Raw genomic sequence first — 6748 nt, 5'->3', positions numbered from 1 at the left:
GAACAGAAATCGTGCTCCAGCGGCGCAGCAGCAGCAGGAGGCCCCATTAGCTAAAGTGGTGCTTCAGGTTAAGAACAGCTTCAGGTTATGAACGGACCTCCGGAACGAATTAAGTACTTAACCCGAAGTACCACTGTACTGTTAGTTTGCATTTCTTAGTGCAGAAAGTATCAATCTGATGTTTAGAGATCTTTCCTATTCTAATTAATTAATTAGAGGGTCCTGGAAGCTTCTGTGTGTGAAAGAAACAAGCAGAAAGTTCATCATGTTTGGGTTATTTCTTCAGAGAAGCTGAGTACAGCTGGCTTAAACTGGTTCTCTTATCTCTTTCTGTCAAGGTCATGCTGACTATAAAAGTAGGGCCAGGAGCCTGGGTTTCACTTTCTCTATCTTTTTTCCTTCTGGTGTGGGATTCTGTACATAGTTTACTTAGAGTTAAAGTTTTGATTTATAAGTTATTGTAAGTTTAAATTAAGTCTGCTGCAACTTGTTTTCTTATGGACAGTGCCAATCCTAAATGTATTGGATTTGTGACCATTATGCTCATTTGCCTTCAGTAGCCTCTGATCTATTTTGGGGGCAAATCCTGCAACGTGCTTAAGTTTTTACTCTGCTAACTATACACTGAGGTTCCCCTCTGGATCAATATTGAGTAGAATTCCATGACAAATACATATATTATTTCCAAAGCAAAAGAATTTGAACACAAACAATGATGTGATACTAACATTGGGAAATGACATCTTGATCACTTGAAGTTCAAGTAACTTCGGTAGTCCAAAGGACCTGAACCTTCTATCAGTTTGAGACTTATATGTAAACTATGATCCCCTTCTTGTACAAAGATAGCCTAACTACACTTATCCATGTTGTTGTAAATTTGAGGCTGGATTACTACCATGCCCTTTATGTAGGGCTGCCTTTGAAGATTGTTTGTAAACTGAAGCTAGTCTAGAACATGGCCGCTGGGTTGCTATCAGGGATCTGGTGAAGAGAGCATGTATTGTCTGTATTGGAACAACTCCACTGGCTCCCTACGAGTTTCTCATCTCATTTCAAAGTCGTTTCTCTTTAAAGCTAAAGCTCACCAGTGCTGAAGCAATGATTCTTCGACATCAACTTCGTGGGACTGGTCATGTTGTGTGGATGTCTGATTATCATCTTCCAAAGCAACTACTCTATTCCAATCTTGAAAAAGGAAAGCATAATGCTGGTGGTCAACAAAAGAGTTTGAAAGACTGTCTCAATGCAAATTTTTAAAGATGTAGTATAAACACCAACAATTGGGAAACACTTGCCCGTGAGCACTCCAATTGGAGAACAGCCTTTACCAAAAGTGTCGTGGGCTTTGAAGACACTTGAACTCAGGACACAATGGAGAAATGTGCTAAGAGGAAGGCTCGTTTGGCAAATCCACACCGTGATCAACTCCCACCCGGAAACCAATGTCTCCACTGTGGAAGGACGTGGGGATCCAGAATTAGCCTCCAGTCACTCATGGACTCATTGTTAAAACCGTGTTTATGGAAGACAATCTTACTCGGCTAAGAGTGATTGCCAAAGAAGAAGAAGAAGACCCAGATATTTGTTGAATCACCTTCTCCTGTATCAATCTGCTCATCCACTGAGATCATCATCTGAGATCTTTCTCCAGGGAACTGCACCATCTGAAGCAGCAGTGGAATGTGTCTTCAAGGCGCCCGGGACAGACACGCCAGGGTGGTGGTGGTGCGGAGGGTGACATGAGGAGGACGCAGCAAGGCAGGCAGGTGCCCTTAAAATCGGTCTGACTGGGCTGATTGGAAGGGCACATGCCTGTTGGGTCCTCCTGATGCCCTGCCAGCTCCACACTGCTTTGCTGGGATGAGGGATCGGACTCACAAAGCAGAGTGGGTCTGGCAGGGGCGGTGTGAGGAGCAAAATGTGGCCTCAAAAAAAGCTGTATCTGGGGCAACAGCCCCCTTGCCCACGCTATGCCTCTGATCTGAAGTTCAGTGGGTGATAGTGACTGGAGAGGCTTTTCTGTAGTGGCTCCTCATCTTGAGAATGCCCTCCCCAAAGAGGCCTCCCTATCATTTAAATGTCAGACAAAAACATTTCTGTTTTCCCAGTTGAAGAACTCTGAATGCAAGCATTCTTTAACTTAGAGCAGTTTGATTTTCCAATCTATTTCATTTCAAAAATGGTATCTTTTGTTTCTTATGATTCTCTTTGCTGCCCTGAGAGCATAAACTCATACTGAATGTGTGGAATATAAACTAACTAACTAACTAACTAACTAACTAACTAACTAACTAACGATGTCCCAAATTTAATCCCTGGCATCTCCAGATAGGGCAGGGAAATATATTTGCCTGCAACCCACACAGTGGAGCAGCTGCCGCACAGTGTGGACAATACTGAGCCAGCTGAACCAATGGTCTGACTTTGCATATGGCAACTTGTGTTTCCGTATTTATCACCCACCATCTTCCAAACTTTTTATGGGACATACTTCCAGACTCCATAGAAGTTCACACATGATCAGCTAGTTCACTACCACACTGTATATGTTAATAAATCTATTTTTCCTTTTTGAGTGTGTGTTTTGGACAACGGTTGGGAAATGCTTTTAAATAAATGCACATCCTGTTCTTGATACAATTGTGCTCTGCTGTTAAGAAGAGGCGGCGGTTACCTCCTTTTCTTCCCTCTGTTTGAGTTCACTGTTTGTCTTTGCTTCATCCCATCCCATTAAAAAGACACATGACTACATTTTAAAGGTTTCTTTCTCATGCTTCTACTAAGTCCCCATGACAGGATTTTGTGTAACTTGAACTATAGTTGCTATGACAGTTTTAAATTATAACCTTCAGGCTTGACTAAGAGTGTAATCTATAATTAGAGACCTAGTTTAAGCTTACAGAAATTGTGGTCTAATTCTATACCGAAGAGAAGTTTTCTTTGGCTTACAATTTACTAAGCCTATCTACCACTGAAACCTGGTACCACTTCAAAACGTAAGCCTTTTTCTTAACCAAAATCACTTCCTGTATGACAACAGCACATACATCTTTTTAACTTCAGATATACATGCATGCAGGAAATCAGAAAAGAATGATATTTGAAGCAACATCTTTCAGGCATATTTCTTCCTCACATCAAGGCTTTACAAAGGTTGTATTCCAGGCACACTGAGCGGTAAAACTCATCAGGAAGTCTTTTAAGACTTCCATAACTTTTTAGATGGTTTTTTTATGCTGTGCAAATAAATTTTTAAAAATCAACCAGTCAGTGGAATCCTTGATTAATACATTCAAAGAACAACAAAGAACCAAATCTGTTGCCAGACATTTTATTGTGAGACTTTAGGCCAGGCTTCCTCAACCTCAGCCCTCCAGATGTTTTGGGACTACAATTCCCATCATCCCTGGCCACTGGTCCTGCTAGCTAGGGATCATGGGAGTTGTAGGCCAAAAACAACTGGAGGGCCGAGGTTGAGGAAGCCTGCTTTAGAGAAACACTGCAGAGCAGCCAGAACATATAGGTAGCCTAGCATGTTAATAAATACAAGTAAAATAAAATTAAAGTGGGGTGTTTTTTAAAAAAAGAAATGAGGCAGCCATGTTTGTCAGTTTTCCCAGGGTCATTGAGCTCAACGGCTAGAACACGGGAAGGTGGAAACATTTTATTATTTAATGAGCAATTGGGGGAGAGAATATTGCCAACACTTTCTTCATATTTCCTTTAGTAAAAGCTCAACATTCAGAAAACAGCCTGGAATATCCCTGAGGAAAGTCTGTACCCCTGGGCACTTTAATATATACCCCCTGGAATCATCTTGGAATCCCTCACTGCCTCTCTGTTCGAAACTAATAATGGACCAGTTTATACATTATTCTGTAAATGCAAAGCTACACAGCATTTTTAACATTTAGAATGTGGAGGAAATTCCCTTCTCCCACCCTTCTGACTCCTGCCACCATGCCCTTTTTATTGTTTTCCCCTGGTTTGTATGTGAGGAAAACAAAATGCAGATTTAGATTATGTTCTTCGCTGAACTTTGTGATTTAGGATTTGCCATCCTGTCCCCATGCAGCCCACATGGTTTAATTAGGCCTGTTAAAGAGATTCAAGGCTTTCAAACTCTTGTGTACAGTCTGGGGGAGGGAGAAGGGGAGGCACATGGGAAGAAAAGATGCCTGGTGTACAACTTCTGGTGGGAAGTTCACAAAGTTCACCTGGTTACAGTTAACCAGCTGGCTGTCAGTTTAAACGCAGAGTCAAAACTTGAAGCTTCAGAGTTTGTATTTGGATCAATTTTGGTAGGCCTCTTCTGTCAATGTTGATTATTTGCTTGGAAATTACCTGTAAACTAAACCCAGTTCTATTCTGGTGGTGAACATTTTTATTCAAGAAGAGCACGGCACAAGATGACTTCATGTCTGCAGAAAGAAAAATGTTGAACAACCAACTCTACCATTCTATGATTCTGTGAAATGCTTGCCTATCCAGGTAAACATACTTGGACACCATCATCCTACTGGAATTCTACTGGCTTGGCTTTCAACAATTTTAAATATTGTTTTAGTGCTGTAACCTGTCCTGGTATCTTATAGTGAAGGGCAGTTGATAAATATGTAAATGAAAATAACAATAGCATGGACATAGCTTTTAAAACTGCTCGTCACCTTGCTTGGTTATCTCTAGTCTGCATATCATTATAGGCAATTTCACCCTATTAACTGTGTTAGAATCAGCATTTCTGTGGCTTTTGATTCAAATGTTTGTGAAGTTTTGTTTTTGCATCCAGCCCAGCATCTTAGCATTTCAGTTGTTATAACAGGCAATACTGAAGGCCTGTTAGTGTTTATGGTACATGTTTTGCCATAGCTTTTGGACAAACTAGCTTTTCAGGATTTTGTAGTCCTTAAAGCAGCACATGACACAAAGTGAAACACCGAATGGCCCAAGTAGCTCTGCAGCAATATGTTTGAATGGCTGCAAAGGATACCCATTGGATACCCATTGGCATCACTGCATAAGCTACTGGGTATAACATCGCTGGAGATGGGTAACACACTCTTCCTTCTCCTCAGCCTCTGTCCAGACAAGATATTAAAGTTTCTTATTTAAACACCCCCCACTTCCACAATGTTGCAATGTGTTCATATTTGCTTTTCCCTATGAGCCTTTGAAAATTATTGTTTTGTTATGGGAATGTAGTACAGTGGTACCTCGGGTTAAGTACTTACCGGTAATTTGTTCCGGAGGTCCGTTCTTAACCTGAAACTGTTCTTAACCTGAAGCACCACTTTAGCTAATGGGGCCTCCTGCTGCCGCCACACCGCTGGAGCACGATTTCTGTTCACATCCTGAAGCAAAGTTCTTAACCTGAGGTACTATTTCTGGGTTAGCGGAGTCTGTAACCTGAAGCGTATGTAACCTGAAGCGTATGTAACCTGAAGCGTATGTAACCCGAGGTACCACTGTATTTCAGTTTCAGCGTAAACTGCTCTGAGTTGTGAGAAAGCTTTGGAAAGGCAGGGTATCTTTCTCCAAACAAATACAAATAAATAAAAAGGGCAATGGAAGCACAGGGGTATCTGCTCATCCATGGCCAGAAGAGATTTGAAAAACATTTTCTAGGTTTTTCCTATTTGAACAGTATATACTGCCCTTTTCTGCCACACTGAAGAACATATTTTAAGGAAATGAAATTGACAATACCAGGTGCTGCCTGAAATCTAATGTAGCCAATTTCATAACTCCATCTGCTGGAATGGGGCTAGAGAGAGTAGCTGCAATTAGGAATTAGGAAATAAGAAGACAGAATGAACTCACTTTTTCTCCAGGCTGCAAGGCTCCTCTTTCCCCATTGTGTATGTACTGTACAAGTATCAGAGTTTGTGCTACAGTAATAACTTCTATTGCAAGTTAACAGAAATGACCTTCAGTATCCAGCCTAAGAGGGGAAAGGAAGACCTGAAGAAAAAGAGGAAGAAAAAACCTCATTTGATAGGACTCAATTTTACTTTCTCATACAGCAGAGAAGTTTGAATTCTCAATAAATTCCGTCAGCTATTTGGGTCCCAAGCCATTTAGGGTTTTGAAGACCAGTGCCAGCACCTTAAAGCAAACAGGCAGCCATACATGAATCTTGAATTGGAGGGGTGGGAGGCTGGAGGCTGAGAGAAAGTTTGCCTTTCCTAAACCACTCTACCAACTTTGCCATTCATTGACAGGCACCCACAATTCTGGATGCAGCAGGTGACCTCTGCAACCTTAAGAGTCTGATCCTGCATGCTTACTCCAAAGTAAACACCATTGTACTAGCCTTAACAGTTACCAAAGGACTGTATATCCACATTATTCGGAAGTCAGTCCCATTTTTATCAACGGAATTTACATGCATATGCGCACCGTGTCCTCTAATAAAATTCCATTAAAAATAAAATAATATGGAGCCTTGGGGGAATTGTATCAGTTCTCTAAGATGCCAGGGCCCAGTCCAGTAATAGCCTAATCTATTATATAGTATTAGGGTTGAAATATTTGCATTTTTCCAATTTAAAAAGTATATTTTCATATACGTTTGGCCTGTACGTATATAGTTATAGATAAATAAATATGGTCCATTGGTTGCTTTGGGATTTGAATCTAACAGCCAACCCCCTCCCCTCCATCCACGAGCTGCTGCGAGGGTGTTGAAAATGGAAAATATGGAAATAAAACAAGTCCCAAGGGGGGGTTTCCTTGCGTTGCTGGA

At 41.2% G+C, this 6748-nt stretch overlaps 1 long non-coding RNA gene across 2 annotated transcripts in view; it reads right to left on the bottom strand.

The window, feature by feature from the left end:
• Nucleotides 1-3318: 3318 nt before the first annotated feature.
• Nucleotides 3319-6748, bottom strand: part of LOC310743431 — a 4405-nt gene continuing 975 nt past the window's right edge. The window contains exons 2-3 of one of the 2 annotated variants that reach the window (XR_014539010.1): nt 5824-5964; nt 3319-4424 (exon numbers count right to left, since the gene is read on the bottom strand). This is a non-coding gene — a long non-coding RNA (uncharacterized lncRNA). Of the gene's footprint in view, nt 4425-5823; nt 6741-6748 lie in introns of those variants that run through there. The other variant, XR_014539011.1, reaches the window with a different exon arrangement.

Source organism: Podarcis filfolensis (genome assembly GCF_964270895.1).
Source record: "Podarcis filfolensis genome assembly, chromosome: 1".
Lineage (NCBI taxonomy): Eukaryota > Metazoa > Chordata > Lepidosauria > Squamata > Lacertidae > Podarcis > Podarcis filfolensis.
Note: the sequence above shows the minus strand (reverse complement) of the source record. Positions and strands in the feature narration are given on the sequence as shown.